Consider the following 17,668-nt stretch of genomic DNA (forward strand, 5'->3'; position numbering starts at 1 on the left):
TGTGTGTGTGTGTGTGTGTGTGTGTGTGTGTGAATTTTTCTATTGGGATGCACTTAGGCTATTATTTAATTACCGCTTATCTTCTCATTTTGCCCAAAAGATGTGAAATGGGGCCCCTGAATTCCAGGGGCTTTTTGGTTCTGAGCTTGCAAATGACAAAACCCGCCATTAGCTGTGAGGTGAGCGCCTGTGTTGGATGCTTTGAAACATAACTGCCTTTCCTTTGACCTCCACCAAACCTACAGGAGCAAAGACGTCGCTAGAAAGACTTTTAAAAGTGGAGGCTCCCGAGTGGTCAGCTGGTTCTCCGGGCCTTCTCCTCTGCCAACGAGATGACGGTGGCCTGCAGAGGGAAGGGCCCAGTTCGTGCTTCCGAGTCCCCCTTCCCGTTGAACGGTCTCCAGTTTGTCGAGGCTGCATTCTCTGTCCGCCTTAACACGACTGCAGTTTGGCTTGGAATATTGCGGGCCGTTTTCAGACAGACTTGCTCGGTTTCAGTGTCTGCTCTCCTCAGACAGCTCTGGGCTGACGCCATGAGGGGAGACGTGCTGCCGCCCTCCCCCTTGTCTTCACCATAGGAAACAGTCTTCAATGTACGCCTGACAAAGCCGTGAATGTGACAATAAAGCCTATTGAATCCTGAACCTCTCGTCTCGCTCTCTCTCATCAGCATCAGCCAGCCCTCCCTCCCCTGCCAACTCCCTCACTTGGCTGGCACCCTGTTCCAGCGAGGGCCCTTCCACGATCTGGAAAGGTACGTGCTGGTCAGTGGGAGCCCACAAATGTGGGATGGAGCTTCTTGCTTAAAGTAACTCTACAGTTGTGAATGTTTAAGGCCTTGGAAGTTTTTGTTGTAGAATGGGAATTTTCCTTTACAGGTCAGGGACGGGATGCACAATGCTATTGTGGGGCCTGGGTTGTCATCCCAGATGTGGCCTATCTGTAAAAAAAAAAAAAAAGGAGACTCTGCAGTGTTCTGGGGTTGAGTACAGTCAGCTCAATACCATCTGCCACCTGGAGTATCTGGAAGACCTTCCTATCTACAGAGAATCTCTTCCATTTGGATTCCACTGGACATGTTCTACCACCATGGCAAACACTTTTGGTGAGTGTATGTACTGATTTGGCCAAGTTAGAAGGCCACAGACAAGTGCTAGGCAAATGTACTGTCAAGAAGTGGATAATTTATTCTCTTGTTTAATTTTGACATTGTAACAGACAGATTGGAGAGAGTGTGTGGACTGAACAGAACTTTTGGTGTATTGGGCACTTTGGAGATGCCAAAGTAAGGGAGAACGTGGCCTGCAACTCCTGGCTCCAAACTGGCCAGCCTCATGCCATGTCCAAGGCACTTTGGACAGAGGGTACAAATCTTATCATACCCCCTCCTCAAATCAGCTGGTCCAGTCTCAGTTTCCACCTCTGTGTGACGGATGTTGCCATCTGTACCAATCATAATAATCAAATGTCATTGAATAGTCCATCTTTTTAAAAATGTGTTTGAATTTTGTCATCGCCCTTTTTCCAACTGAGAATTAAGGTAATTCATTGCTTGCTGGGCATTAAGCTAGGTGTTGGGGATACAGAGACAAAAAGAAACAAAGGCTTGCTTGCCAGCCTCAAAAAGTTTTCCACTGAGGAAGAGATTCTGAAAGTGTTTTTGAGTTTGCTTCCGTCTTCCACATCTGTTTAGTTCATCTAATCTTGGGGCTCAAGCAAACAACTTTATTGGTGTCAGCAGTAGTGAGTTTTAATTTTATCACTCCTCTCATTCTTCACTTGATTTCCAGGTGAAAAACTGTTTTGTTTCAAATTCTTCAGGTGGTTTTTGTTTGTTTGTTTGTTTGTTTTGTTTGTCAAACTGAAAACAGTTCAACTTTTTAAGTTTCTAGCAGTCACTGAACACATGCTTTCAGAGAATTAAGGATGTTCAGAATTTTAAACCATCACTGCCTGTTTTTGTCCAGGGTTAAGAGCAGGGAAACTTCTCAGGTTACCATGAGATCTGTTCAGCCCAATGGTTCTGCCATCTAAGGAGAGAAGCCTCACTCATTTTTGCTTTGCTTTTTTCTATGCAAGATAGCTTTTTCTTTGGCAGTCTGTTTCCACATATCGGGCACTTCCTGAATGTGGAAGCGTGAGCATTGTATCACGACTGTTTGATCATTACCTCAGTTTTTCTTTGTTCTCAGGTCCTTGGTTTGGGTATTCTCCTTACTAGTACAGATGGCAGTCCAACTTTGCCTTCTCATCCCAGGTGATTCTTATCTGTATATTTTTTTTAAAGAATTTTGTGGAGAGGGCCCTGTCTTGGTGTTCAGGAGTTCTCAGTATCCTGTAGTCCGCCTATTAACCCTCCTCTCGCTTTTCCAATCATGCATTTCCATGATAATATCTCTTGGTTTCCTGAATTCAAATAATTGTTAGTAATAGGCTGTGATCTGCTCACACCCATTATATGTCTCTGTTGTCCCTTTGCATCTCACGATTTTGATTTTCTTTCTTTGTAGTTGAAGATAACACAAATGCAAAGAAGGTCTGGTTTTGTCAGTTTGGAATTCCCTCCATCAATACAGTATTTTAGGAAGCGAAGGGACCTGCCTGTTAAATGTTTGGGGCAAGATTCAATTCCAATTCCCTGTGTCCTTCTGACCTCCACTCCAACTTTCTATCCCTAGCCCACACCAACTTGCTCCATTACTGCAAAATACAGCTTTAAAAATCCCAAGTTTCCATGGTCAGAAAGTGGTTTGCCCACTGAAAGAGTACTATCATATTCTAGGTGCCATCTGGTTCCCTTGCTTTCTCTTGTGTGATTCTGGGACCAGCATCTCTTCACCTGCAGTGCCTTCCCGGGTTATTTACCATCTCAGCGAGCCGCCCTTCCAAATCCAAGGTATAATTTGGGAATGTGCATTCTTGGTCCCCTAGTTTTTCTTGAATAGATTGCTGGGTCAGCCTCTGGAGTAATTGAATCTTTGTAGTGAGTTCTCTGTCGTGTTATGGGCTTAAAGCAATGGATACAATTTTCTTAGCAGAAAGGAGCAGGTGATAGAAGGAACCCTTCTTCCATGTGGGGTGTTTGCAAGACACCTACACTGACTACCAGATTAGAGAATCTGAGCTGGAAGGAAGCAGAGCCCATCTAGCCTAACCTGTACTTTGATCATTGGTGATCCAACTTCTGCTTAAAGACTTCCAATGAGTGAAAGCCCATTCCTCCTGGGGCCATTCCATATTCTTGTCCCTTATTTTTCCTGTTGTTTCTCACCTTGCTCTCTGTGGCAAGCTGTAATCAGTTTTGCCGTGGAGGTTGTTGCTGGGCTCCTGCCTTGTCCACCACCTTCTGACTTTCTCTTTTAAGAAATATCCCAATGTCCAAGTATAAGGTTTCTGAGCAGCAGCTTGCACTTATTGGTTCTGAGCTGCATTTCCAAATGCTTTTTTTTTTTTTTTTTAATAAATTTTTTTTAATGACTAAGCCCTGTGGCTCACTTTGCATCAATATACATGTTGACTTGGCCGGGACATCTTGCAGGACTCTTTCTGGAATTTCTCTACCTCTTCAAAATCTGAGACAGATTTTGGTACATAAACCACAAGGCTTTTCTTGGTGAGGTGTCGATGGTCCCAGTGAGCATCTAAAGACCAGCTGACCAAGCGCCTCCTGAAATGTCTCTTATATCTTCTGGGCGCCAGACTGAAACAATCTCTGCTATTTTCACTTCCGTCAGGACTCATCATTTCTCTGGTCCCTGGACAAAGAGCCCACACTAAGGCTTATTGATTATCTAAAAAGGGATTCTTAGCACCTTCCTCCCACACTATCACCCAACTCTTCTGTTGTCACTATGGCTTCGAAAGAGGCTGAGCTGGACAGAAACCATTTGTATTTGTATTTGTTGTGGTTTCCTGGGTTGCTGTAGCCAGAGAGGAACCTAGAATCCCCTTGTGGTCAGCCTCGTGGTGATGAGTCTCTCCTGGACCTACAGACAATCTGTTACTGGAACCATCTCTGGAGCCTTTCCAGCACGGTCGATTCTGCCAAAATTTGCTCCCTGTTGGTGTGGCTTTTGGGAAGCCACAGTTAATAGTGCAGCATTTTGTAGAGTGGGCAGCTGGGAGTACCCCAGAGCACTGGGTCTGGGGGCAGCAGGACCTGAGTAAATCTAGCCTCAGACACACACCAAGGGTGTGACTAGGCAAGGCGCATGCTTTCTGTTTGCCTCAGTTTCCTCAGCTGTAATAACAGCACCTACCTCCAGAGTTGTTGTAAGGCTCAAATGAGAGAATAGTTGTAAAGTCTTTAGCACAGAGCCTGGTACACTATAGGTGCTATATGAATGCTCATACCCTCCCCCTCCTATGGGTGGTATGGCACAATGGCAGGACTGTGTTGGAAAAGTTGGGGGGAATAAGAGGGGTACAGGTGTGTGGATTGCAAGTATGTTTGTGCACCTTGTCACAAGTCTTATGCGCACATTGTTTCCTGTGGGTGGGATTGCTGAGGACTCTCCAAATCACCCAGAGATTCCCTAATATAAAGTGGAAGGTGCAGAAGCCTCTTAAAGTGGTGTGGGCACCTGGAGGGCAGAAACGGGAGGCCTTGGGCAAAGCGGCCTGCCCAGGAGGGTCTCAGGAAGAGGTGCCCCGGGGCCCTGGGTCAGACTCTGCCTGGGAGCCTCGAAAGCACAAACAGAAGGGAAACAGCCTCTGCCCTCAAGGAGATTAGTGGGAGGCACGTGTCCACCCAAAGTACATACAGAACAGATGCAAAAGTTGGAAAAGGGGTTCATAGCAGTCAGACGGGGGCTCAAACCCTGCCTCAGACACTTGCTTGAAATGGATGGGGGGAAAAGTCACACCTCAGTTTCCTTGTCTGCAAAGTGGGGGCAGGAGTTGTACCCAACGGCTGCCCTGGAGAGGCGGGAGCCAAGGGAGTGAAGGTTGGAGCTGGTGAGTGACAGCCTAGAAAGCTAGACAGGAAGCCAAAGATTCTGTTGCCTAGTGTGGTGGCAGGGAGACATGCAATGTTTCATGGCACTTAAAAAAGTATTGTAGTATCATCCGCCTGAATAAAGCTAATAAACAAACTGAGTCTCCATGTACTTCTTTTTGAGTATACTAAGCTCTTCCTTCACTGTGGCTCACCCTGATGTCATTCAAGTCACAAGCGGGGTCCTGGGCCCCGGAGATCCACTGGAATGAAAATGCGATGGCCCCAGCCCCCAAGGAGCTTCCAGTCTATTAGGAGTTGCAAGATGTGCAATATTCGAATGAATAAACAAAATATTGGTAGCCCTGGGTTGGGCCACTGCCCACCCATCCCAGACAGGGTTCAAGATAACTCCATATCTACCCTAGGCCTTTCACTCATGGCAGTAAAACACTTGCCTCGGGGTGTGCTCTCTGGCAGATATACACACATCAGTGCAGGGAGGGGGGAATTCTGGGAGACTGAAGTGAGGAGAACCCAGGGTGTTTCTGGAAATATAGAGAACGCTTTCCCTAAGAAGGCGACTGGGGATCCCGGCATCAGGAAATCTGGACATAAGTTAGAGCAATCTCATTTGATTATCTTGGTGAATGTTTTTCTCAAAGGTTACAGTTTTCTGCCATTTCCACTTCACTAGAAAAACCTGTTATGGTCACGTGCAGCTAATGACAGTTGAGCATCTCTAGTGGGAACTGGAAATGAGCTGAAAAGAATCTGTGGTTACACAAAGAACAAATTCAGTCTTTAGAAACGGCCCCGACTTCAAGCTCTTGACTTTTGTTCTGTGGGTGAATTCTGTCGGAAAACTTCAATTAGACTGGGTAGAATGTCAAAACCTACAACTCCAAGCAGACATTTTTCACAAAACAAAACTAACCGAGTCAATTAACTTCGGAAAATTTGCTATTCCGATAAGGAGAGCAGTGTCTTATTTTGAGAGAAAGAGGATAAAACAGCAGGGTTTTAGGCACAGTGATCTACAACAGCAAAGCCCACCAGCAAGTCCTGCTCCGGGCCTAGGTATATGTAAAGGGAGTGTATGGAGCTGAATACCTTACCGGTATCTTCCAGCTCAAAACTCATGCAAATGGTCCTTCAAATTGGATGGAAACCAAACTTCCCCCCTTCTTAGACAAAATCCTTAAATGCATCCACTTCTTACACTGCTAAGAGATATATATGTGCGTGTATACATATGTATATATATATTCTAAATAGCATGGATACTAAAAAACCCATTTTCTCATACAAAGAAGAACCAGAATGGAATTACATGTCAATTGTTTATGATTTGTAGCTTGCCTCTAAAAAATCTGCTGAGTTCATGCTTCTTTCAAAGTTGTCCTGCTTTGTTTCCCATGAAGCTTTTCTCTTGTTTTTTCTTTGTATTTTTTAAGTTCTCCAATGAAACTTGTTTAATTTTTTGAAAACCCCCACTCTAACATATCACTCCCCACCTTATCCCTCTTCTACTCCCCAAATTAAAAAAAAATAAGAAAAGCACAAAACTTGCAACAATAGTCAAGTGAAAAAACCCCACACATTTATCATATCCAAAATTGTGTGACTTATGATGAAACATCAGTCCACCACCCTTCTGTCAGGAGGTGAGTAGCATGTTTCCTCCTTGATCCTCTGGAGCACTGGTTGGTTCTTGGATTGATCAAGGATTTTATATCTTTAAAATAAAGATTTTTTCTTTTCTTATAAATTGTTCTTTTAGTTCTGCTTACTTCACATTGCATCATCATGCAAATCTTTCTAAATTTCTTTGAAGCATTCTTTTCTGTCATTTTTTACTGTGCATTAAAATCTCATTACATCAATTATGATTTGTTCAGAATTTTTCCAGATATATCTCTCTTTGATTCCAGTTACTTGCTACAACAAAAAGTTGCTATAAAGTTTTTCTTTACATCTGTATCTTTTCCTTTTTTTTTTTTTATCTCTGGGAGATATAGGTGGAATGGTATCGCTGGGTAACAGTTGAATGTCTTTTGGCACATAGTTACAAAAAGAGTTACAGAATTGCCCAGCCAATCAATGCTAGTTTTTTCCTCCACTCCCTCCAATATTTGCCATTTTCCTTTTTTTTGGGGGGGGGGTCAACTTTTCTAATTCTGAAAAGATAATCCAAATCCCTATTAATTGAAAAGTTTTCTTTTCATATGACTATTGATACCTTGGGTTTTTTCCTTAGAAAACTGCCTATTCGTATCCTTTGATGATTTATCAATTGCTCTTAATAATAGCTCTGGTTCTTTATATTTCTGGTTAATGAGAGCCTTACCAGTGAAACTTGCTGCAAAAATTTTCCCTCCATTTCCCTTTCTGATTTTAGATGCATTTATTTTGTATGTGCAAAAGTGATAGTTTGGTTTCTCTGTGTCTCAACTTACTCTGTCAACTTTTTTCTTGCCTTATTGCCCAACCTAGCATTTCTAGCACTAGATCAAATTAGATAATGAAATCCTCTGTAAAAATACAATATCTCATGGATAATGTGAATTTGTGGTTTTCTAGGCCAATAAGCTGCCCCATTTCTATTTGAGTTCAACACCACTGATTTAGCTCTTCATTAGATACAGTGGCCTTTCAAGCAGAGAACCCACTGAATTGGATGCTGACTTTAGAAAATAGATCCAGGAACTGGCAAGAGAGGATCAGGAGATGAGATTGCAGGGGATAGAAGCTAAACTTGTCTCCCTGGTAGTCTCTCCTCCTCTGGTCCACAGTCTACATGGCAAGCATCTTCATGAAAGTGACCAACCCCTAAAGCTCACAGTCTAGCCCAAGGCTCTTTCCTGACTGATAGTACCCATCCAAACTGGCTGTCCACCAACATTTCAGATGTGGTGCATCAGAAATAGGACTCATTGCTTCTGAAACGATCCCTTCCTAAGAACTGCCCGATTACTCCATGGGTGCCCTCATTCTCCCAGTTACCTTGACTCATAATCTTAGCATTACCTAGATTCGTTTTTCTCTTCTAATATATCTAATTGTTGCCAAATCTTGTTTCTGCTTTCATGAGGTCTCACACATCTCTTTACCCTCACAGTCACCACCTTACTTCCAGTTTTTATCCCTCTTGTCTAGCCTCTGTCAGTAACCATCTCAAACGTCTCTACTCCAATTTATCTTTCACTCAGCTGCCAACTTGATTTTTCTAATGTTCAGATCTGGCCGTGTAACTCTCCTAGGACCAAATTTCCTATAGGACCAAGTACCAAGCATTTTGTTCCATTTCCTCTTTCCAGTCTTCCACTTTGCTCTTCCAGACATATGTCATCTTCCAATCATACTGGCCTCCTGACTGTTTCTCAGACCCAATATCACCCCAATCTTCCCCAGCTTCTTTGAACATTAAATCAAATCCCACCTTTTGCAAGAGATATTACTATTATTATTATTAAAACTTTTTATTTTCAAAGAATATGCATAGATAATTTTCAACATTCACCCTTGCAAAACCTTGTTTTCCCATTTTTTCCCTCCCTCTTACCTCCTCCCCTAGAGGGCAAGTAATTCTATATGTGTTAAACATGTACAATTCTTCTATATATATTTCCAGTTATCTTGATGCACAAGAAAAATCCGATCAAAAAGGAAAAAGAAAAGAAAAAAAGAAAAGTCTACAACAAGAAAAAGAGTGAAACTACTTTGCTGCCCCACAGTCTCTGAGTGCAGATGGCTCTTTCTATCATAAGACCAATCACTTCGTTGTTGAAAAGAGCCACGTCCATCAGAATTGATCATCACATAATCATCTTGTTACCATGTATATTGATCTCCTGGTTCTGCTCATTTCATTCAGCATCAGTTCGTGTAAGTCTCTTCAGGCCTCTCTGTATTCATCCTGCTGGTCATTTCTTACAGAGCAATAATATACTATAACGTTCATATGCCATAACTTAATCAGCCATTCTCCAACCGATGGGCAGCCACTCAGATTCCAGTTTCTTTGCAAAAGATCTTTACCCCAAGATTACCTTCTATCTTCTCTCTCTTTCCTTCTCTCTCTTTAAGCCTAAGTGGTGATGAATTGGAAACCAGAATCCTACAATATATTGTTTACAAGAGACACGCTTGGAGCAGATACACAGAATAAAAATAAGGCGAGATCCCAGACAAAGCAAAAGCAAAATTAGACCTAATTAAAAGAGATAAACAGGGAAACTACACTTCTCTAAAAAGTAGACTGAAATAATAGCAAAAATTTTTACAGTAAATATCTCTGATAAAGGCCTCATTTCTCAAATATATAGGGAAGTGGGTCAAATTTATAAAAACAAGACCCAGTGATACATTATGCTCTCAATATAATTAACCATGCCTGTCCTTAGACCCATCAATACTACTGCTAGGTCTGTATCCCAAAGGGAAAAAAGGAAAAGGATCTACAAATACAGAAACATTCAAGCAGCTCTTTTAGTGGTGGATGGCCATTTATTGGGGAATAACCAAACATATGATGGAATTTTATTGTGCTATGAGAAATGACGAGCAGGATGATTTCAGAGAAACCTGAAAGACTTCTATGAACTGATGCAGAGTGAAATGAGCAGAATCATTGAGTAGATCATTGCAATAATAGCAGCATTGTAATAATGATCAAGTGTGAAAGACTTGACAACTCTGATCAAGACAATGATCTAAAACAATTCCAAAAGACTCATGATGAAAAAAAAATACGCTCTACTTCCAGAGAGAAAAGTGATAAATTCTGAGTGCAGATTGAAGTAGAATTTTCTCAGTCTTTTTTTTTCTTTTTGGTTTTGGTTTGTTTTTGCAACACGGCTAATATGGAACTAGATTCTGCATGGGGGAAAATGTGTAAATAGTGGTATAGAATAGCTCCTAATGTCCATGGGGTTCTCTCCAAGTTTAAGGAGTTTATTTATTTTATTTTTTCCCAATTACATAAAAAATTTCTTTTACAATTTTGAATCCCAAATTCTCTCCTCCCCTCCCAACCTTCTGCCCTCCAGGAAGCAATTTGATATAGGTTATACATGAGCACATATTAAAAAATAATAACAACACAGTGAGATAAAGAAAGTGAAAAACAATCTGCTTCAATTTATATTCAGACTTCATCAATTCTCTAGAGGCAGATAATATTTTTCATTATGAGTCTTTTAGAATTGCCTTGGATCGTTATATTGTAGAGAATAGCTAAGTTATTCACAATTGATTGTTGCACAATATTGCTGTTACTGTATACAATGTTTTCTTTGTTTTGTTCACTTGATTTTGCATCAGTTCATTGAAGTCTTTCCAGATTTTTACAGAACTATTATGCTTGTCATTTTTAATAGTGCAATAGTATTCTATCACAATCATATACTACAACTTGTTCTTTGGGCTACAGACCAATAGTGATATTGCTGGATCAAAATTTGATAGCGCATAGTTTCAAATCGCTGTACAGATTGGTTGGATCAGTTCGCAATTCCACTAACAACACATTGGTATCCCATTTTTTCCATATCCCCACCAAAATGTATTATTTTCATTTCCTGTCATATTAGCCAATCTGGTAAGTATAAGGTCAAAGTTGTTTTAATTTGCATTTTTCTAATCAATGATTCTGAGGCCAGTTGCTCTGAGCCACTACTCAGGAAAACTCCTAACATTTGCACAGAGTTGGGCTTTCTGCTTAACTTCATTTTTATAGCCCTCTCTAGTTTCATATTTTTCTCCTCCCATCAACCTTCCCCTAGATAGCAAGTAATCCAATATAGGTCAAACCTGTGCAGTTGTTCTAAACATATTCCACATTTATCATGCTGCACAAAAAAAATCAGATCAAAAAGGAAAAACAAATGAGAAAGAAAATAAAAAAAAAAACCAAGCAAACAACAACAAAGGTAAAATGCTATGTTGTGATCCACACTCAGTCCACATAGTCCTCCCTCTGGGTGCAGATGGCTCTCTTCATCACAAATCTTTTGGAACTGGCCTGAATCACCTCACTGTTGAAAAGAGCCAAGTCCATCAGAGTTGATCATCACATAATCTTCTTGTTGCTATATACAAATGTTCACTTCATATCAGTTCATGTAAGTATCTCCAAGCCTTTCTGAAATCATCCTGCTGGTCATTTCTTATAGAACAATAATATTCCATAACATTCATATACCATAACTTATTCAGCCATTCCCTACTAATGGGCACCTACTCAAGTTTTCAGTTCCTTGCCACTACAAAAAGAACTGCTACAAACATTTTAATGGCAAACATTGTTGAATATTTTCAAGTCTTAAGTCCTACATGAGTTAATCTTTTTTCCTCCATGAAAAGTGGTGAATATACTTCAACTGACAGTGCAGCAATTATTCAATTTGATGGAAGCAGATGTGCCCTTGTTACTGTTATTCACATGAGCTTATGCCTCAGCTGGATGGAGTTGTGCTGCTTGTTGCATTTGAATGTGAAGTGTGAAAACTTAAAGTGAATCATGTTTATGTGTGGAAGTTAAAAGCACCATGATATCTGTTATGCTCTCGATATGATTAATTTTAGCTAGTGCAGTGTAATAATCTCTTTCCCTCCCCAAACTGTGACATATAAAAATTTAAATGATTCAAGAACAGTCATAATTAAAATTTGTGAAAATTAAATTTGTCTTAGATTTTTATCTCTAATGTTCCAAAAAGTGAAATAATACCCTTTCATAATCGATAACTTTTTTAATATTAGTGTGAAGAAAAAAGTCCCCTGAGCAACTAAAATCTGTGCAAGTAAAACTTAAAAGAGAGGGTTTAAATAGCAAGTGATAGAAAAACAAAAGTAACTCAAATCCAAGAAATATGATTCATTCTTTTGGGCTAAAGAAATAAAAAAAAATTATTATTGAGAGAAAGCAATAACTAGTAATAATTTCACTAAATAAAGTAACAACAACATGAGAAGCCACCTAAACTCATAGTATGTTGCCAACTCAATCCTTCAGGACAAAGTCCTTCTGTCACTAAACACTTTCATCAATAAAAGAAAGAAAGAATCATCAAAAGAGGTCTGCAACTTAAGAAATAAAAGTATTCCCCCCAAAAAAATCCCACATAATAAATATTCTTGAAACTAAAGGAAAGACTAACAAAATTGAAAGCCAAAGCAGAAATATGAAAAAGTCAATTTAGTATAGTCCTAGGAGCTGAGGGATTGGAAGTGAGGAATAAAATAATCCATTAGCTAATTTGCTTTAAGGGAGGAAAGCCAAGTTTCCAATGTTACCAATAAGTAAGGAGAATTCAAATAAAAGAATTTATTAGGAACTATTTTGCCCAATTCAATGACATGTTAACAGATTGATAAATGAAATTGCTGAATATTCATCCAGATTAACAGAACAAGAAACAGAATTTAAGCAACCCGATCTGGAAAAAATGAAATTGAGTAAGCCACAAATAATTCGCACAAATGAAAAGAAAAAAGCCAAACCAGATGAATTTACAAGCAAATATATCAAACATTCAAAGAGCAATTAATTCCACTATTACATAAACTTTTTAAAAATAGAAAAAGAAGTTATCCTTCTAAATTCCTTCCATGAAGCAAATAATGTCTTAATACTAGAAAAAGAGAGAGAAGAGAAAGAAAATTGTATACCCCTATCCATAATAAATATAAATGCAAAAATATTGAATAAAATATTAGCAAAGTGGCTACAGTAAAATATAATAAACATTATTTGCTGTGACCAGTTTGGATTTATATCAGGAATGTAGGATTGGTTCGATATTAGAAAAACTATATAACATATAGACTTTACTCCCAGCTCAACTAAAAATAATAATAATAGCTAATATATATAGTGTTTACTATGTGCCAAGGACTCTTCTGAGTGCTTTATAAATATTATCTGATCCTTACAACAACTCTGGGAAGTATTATTATGTTATTTTTATCCCTATTTTATAGTTGAGGAAATTGAGGTTGAAAGGGTCACACAGCTAGACTGAAGATCTGAAATCGGATTGGAACTCCTATCTTCCTTTCTCCACACCCAGCACTCTCCCTGTGCCCCCTAGTTGCAGGACTCTCTCTGGATTGTTCTCCCTCCCCCCGGCCTGCCATGAGATCACTCTCCCCTGGCATCTGCTCTTTGCATCCATGAATCCCTGACTGGGATTGCCATTTCACAAAGGGGGCCCGATTATGCTACTCTCCTCAATCCCAACTCAACTCTCTTTCCAGCCCATCATCTGGAGTACCTTTATTTCACTCTTCCTCTCTCATTCTCCAGTTGCCCTTTAGGTTTTGTCTTTCCCTATTAGATTATAAATACTTTTGAGAATGGAGATTATTTTCTTCTTCCTCTCTCCATCTCCCTCTTTTCCTTTCCTTCTCCCTCTCCCTATCCTTCTTGCTCTCTGCCTCTCCCTTTCTCCATCCCCCTCTCTTTCTTTCCCTCTCCACCTTCCTTTTCCTTTCCTTCTCTCCCTTCTTCCTTCCCTCCTTCCCCCTTGCTTTTAAAATATATATATTCTCAGAATTAAATACCCTGTTCAGCATATAGTATATATTTAATAAATGTTATCTCTATCATCTGTAACACATTAACAACAAAAACAATAACAATCATATGATAATATTAATAGATACATAAAAAAGATTTTAAAAAACAAATCCAGTATCCATTTCTGTCAAAAACATCAAAAAGCTTAGGAACAAATGGAATTTTCTGAATATGATCAATACTATCTAAAACTATGTAAAGGATGAGCATGAGAGGCCCTCGGATCAGGGATAAAACAGGGGCGGCCATTATTAGCACTATCATTTGATGTAGTGCCAGAAATGGCAATCATTGCAATAAAGTAAGACCCAGGGAAGCAAGTCCTATTGTACAGCTAGAAAATCATCACAAATGGCCTAAGGCTGGAAACTCAGTCACAGAAGTAGTTTTTCCCAACAAAGGCAATGAAATTATCTTTGAGATTAAGGAGGATGAGAGAGAAAAGGGGAGGGAGGGAGAGAGAGAAAAAGGGGGAGAGAGGGAGGGAGGGGGAAGAAAAGAAAGGGGAGGGGGAGAGAGGGAGGGAGGGGGAGAGAAGGAAAGGGGAGGGGGAGAGAGGGAAGTGGGGGGAGAGAAGGAAAGGGGAGGGAGGGAGGGACAGAAGAGAGAGGAATGGGGCGTGTGTGTATGTGAATGAGAAACGGACATAGAGACAGATGGAGAGAGAGAGATACAAACAGACATAAAGACAAGCATAAACAGACAGAGAGAAGGGAGAAGAGGGAGAGATGGAGCTGGATTTTCAAAAATCCAGTGGACCCCGCGAGTAGAGGGTGAATGGAGCGAGCCCCGGCGGAGCCCAGCATCCACTGCCGTAGCTCAGTCCTGAGGCCCAGGAGAGGGCGGAGGACAGGGGCGGCCTCTCAGATGCTAGGAAGCAGCAGGTTGGATGGGGATGTCACAGGGAGGGGAGGGTCGAGGCTGATACGTGGTGCGCAGAAGGCAGCCGCGTTCTCAACAATAATAGAGAAGCGAGGAGAAGGGAGGGTTTGGGGGGCGAGACACGGGGCTCGGTTTGGGACATGCTGAAGTGAAATTTTCTCCAGCACGTCCGGCGTCCCATAGACTTGGGGTTGGGGCGTCTGCGGGGAGACCAAGGCTGTTCTCCCGGGTTCCGTCTCATTCCGGTCCCAAGCCCAGAGCGCGGCCAGCAGCCCGTTCGGGGCTTTCCTGCCTCTCGCCTTGCCTGTGGCCACATCCTCTCATCTATCTGCTTGCCAGCCTCCTTTACTCCCGTCCTCCCTCGGCCCAGCTTCCATCTGGCTGCTCCGGGAGCGCAGGCCCTCGCCCAGCTCTGAAGCTGCCTGGGAGCACAGCCCGATTCCCGCTGGCTTTTAAAGTGCTTCCCAGCCTGCCTCAGTTGTGTCTCTCCAGACCCAGGCAGCCAATTACATGCTCTCCTGCCGGCAACAAGCATCCTTCTTGCTCTTCCTCCTCCTTGTCATGACCTTGGAGCTTTCACCTCAGCGCCTCTGTCCAGTCCTCCCTGTCGGCTTCAGCTGGGCCTCTTGGGACCCCCCAGCCCCTTCAGAGCCCAGCTCCCTCTTTCCCCCAGCCACCAATGTCTCCCACCCCCCAAAAGAGTAACACGATTGATTTACTGTTATTGATCCATGGCACCTTGGTCCTGATTTTCATGGCAAAAGACTGGGAATGGGAGATCCAATCAAGGAATGACTTGGAGTAATGGACACAGACCAGGTCTTAGAGCCCAAAGACCTGGGTTCAAATTTGACTCTCAGTGTCCCTACTTCTGTGATCTTGGATAATTCAAATGAGCAAATAGCTAAATGTCCCTGAGGGCCACGTGTTTGCTGCTTGCCAGGACAAAAAGACAAAAGTTAAGTCATTCAAGAAACTTATCTTCTACTACTTCTCCACAAGCCATGAAAATCAGGGCTAAGGCGCCACGAATCACCAATGAAATCATTTGGCCCACTAGAACTTGCTGCCAGACCTTTCCATGGCCCTTCCCCTCCTCCCTACCCCCTCTCTCACAATATTCAGTAAATAAATAACAGCAAATGGCCATTATCTATTATTACAATGGTGGCGTGTGAATCGTTTCTTCTTTGAGAGAAGGCAAGACTCAAAGGCAAATCTATTCATCCGCTCCAGGATCTCAGGAGGAGTCATATGACAAAGGGTAAGGGGCACGTCGGGCTACTCGTCTTTCCTGAACAAAATGAAACGTGACTGTTCTGCTCTGGTATATACTGGGAAATCATCTCCCAACCCTGTTTTAGAATAGGTGGGAGAGTAATCTGGCAGCCTTATCATGAGGGATGCTGTTCCCTTTCTCTTGCAGAGCTGGGTTTTGTTCCTCAGGAAGTGTGATAGATAGATGTCAATGCTTTGCCAGTTTGAAGGACACGTTGGCTTGCCACTATGGTGCCGACCAGACAGCCTGGTACCAGCACGGGCCAGGAAAAAGAATGAAGCTTTGGGTTTTGAGGCTTCCCAGGTTATAGAAGCCTTGAATGCTGCTCTAAGTAACTGGTTAGTATGGTGTTGATACCTCTTTGCAGACTGAGATTGAGTCAGGATCACTGCCTTTCTTCTGGGAATGGCCGCCCTCTCTAGCCCAGGTAATAGGCCATAAGTAGCTGCATTGTAGCCAAACTGGAAATCATCCTCTGGTGTCTACAGGAGCAACATTTAAGCCTTGAAGACAGTCCATTGCTCTCTTAGGAGGAACCACGCGAAATGATGGAAGGAATGACACTAAGAACTAGAATTTACAAAGCACTTTTAGGTTTGCAGAGCATTTTAGGCTTTGTAGAGCACTTTATAATTGTTATCGCATTTGATCCTCACAATAACCCTGGGAGGTGAGTGCTATGATCCTCACTTCAGAGATGAGGAAAGAGGCAAAAAGAGGTGATGTGACTTCTCTAAGATCACAGAGCCAGTACATGTGATAGGACTTTTGATTCTAGCTTAGCACACACAGGGTGAAGTTGGAGTGACTTATAGAGAGCAGGACAAGACTGTTTTGGAATTGATTTTAGAATTTATCTACTCTAATTAAAATCTTCACAGTAAAAGGAGGGTACAAATGTGGGTGTAGCTGTATTAGTTTTGTGCAAAGGCTCTTGGGCTTTATTGTGCCCCACTCAGCTAAGTGAAGCTCCAGGGTAATCTGAATGGTTTTAATGTCAGCTATCAGGTTCGGAAGCAGAGATGGAAAGAATTAACCAGCCTAAACTCAAGGATGGGGAGTGGGGTGGGATGGGGTTGGTTCTGAGAAATGGAGCAGTTCAAAAGACAGATTCGACCTAAGATGCTCTTAATGTGCTGGGTGGATGTAGCTGGCGGTCTGACTCATAAAAGAGCTGAAATCACCCTGCGCATGAACTAGACCCCCCCAAAGCATCCCCAGCATTCCCAGTGCAGAAAAGAGGCTACAGAGCCCTGCACTTACATAGAAAATCAGGAGATGGCAGTAGCAGCCCAGTGGAGAACCACCTGGGGAAAGCTTCCCAAGCAGACAGTGGCTGTGAATGCGTTCAATATCTGCTTTGGAGGCATCGAGTGTTCTTCCTGGGACACAGCTCATGTGAGCATTAGTGTCCTCCTTCCTGCCAGTATCTGTGCGAGGTGTGGGAATCTTATGGATGTGGGGTAGGGGATATTCCTTATTATTTGCTATTCTATTTAATTAAATGCCTTTGCTTTGAGTTAATGTATATTCTGACTTGGTCTGGAAAAAGAGAATAAAAACCAGTGGAGAAGGACTCACTGGCCTGCAAGTTTGAATGGAGGCTGACTAAAAACTATACCTGGAACCTGGAACATTGTGGGGGGGCAGCTATAGAGAGGAGTCCTATTCTGAATGTCCCCCCACCCCGAGAAAGGACCAGGAGATACGTTCACTGCCAACTGATATAATAATCCATCTATTTCTGTGGTCTCCTAAGGCTTTAAAAAATGCTTTCTTCACAATGACTTTCTATTTGATCATCCTCATATAATGGCTAAAGAAACTGACTCAAAGAGCTTTGATTGTTTGTCCTTGATCCCATAGCTAGTAAGTCTCTGAGGTGGGATTTGAATCCGGTTTGTTGTTGTTGACTTCATGTCCCAGAATAGTCAGACCCCTCATGGGACCTTCCTCTAACAAAATATTCTGCCTGGTCCCATTTCCC

The 17,668-nt window shown here is 41.9% G+C and overlaps 1 long non-coding RNA gene across 1 annotated transcript; it reads left to right on the top strand.

The window, feature by feature from the left end:
• The first annotated feature begins 9 nt into the window (after positions 1 to 9).
• LOC127552187 (uncharacterized) lies at positions 10 to 11,622 on the top strand. The gene is made up of 2 exons (XR_007951282.1): positions 10 to 1,105; positions 8,571 to 11,622. It is a non-coding gene; the product is annotated as an uncharacterized LOC127552187 (long non-coding RNA).
• The last annotated feature ends 6,046 nt before the right edge of the window (positions 11,623 to 17,668 follow it).

This window comes from Antechinus flavipes, chromosome 2 (genome assembly GCF_016432865.1).
Source record: "Antechinus flavipes isolate AdamAnt ecotype Samford, QLD, Australia chromosome 2, AdamAnt_v2, whole genome shotgun sequence".
NCBI lineage: Eukaryota > Metazoa > Chordata > Mammalia > Dasyuromorphia > Dasyuridae > Antechinus > Antechinus flavipes.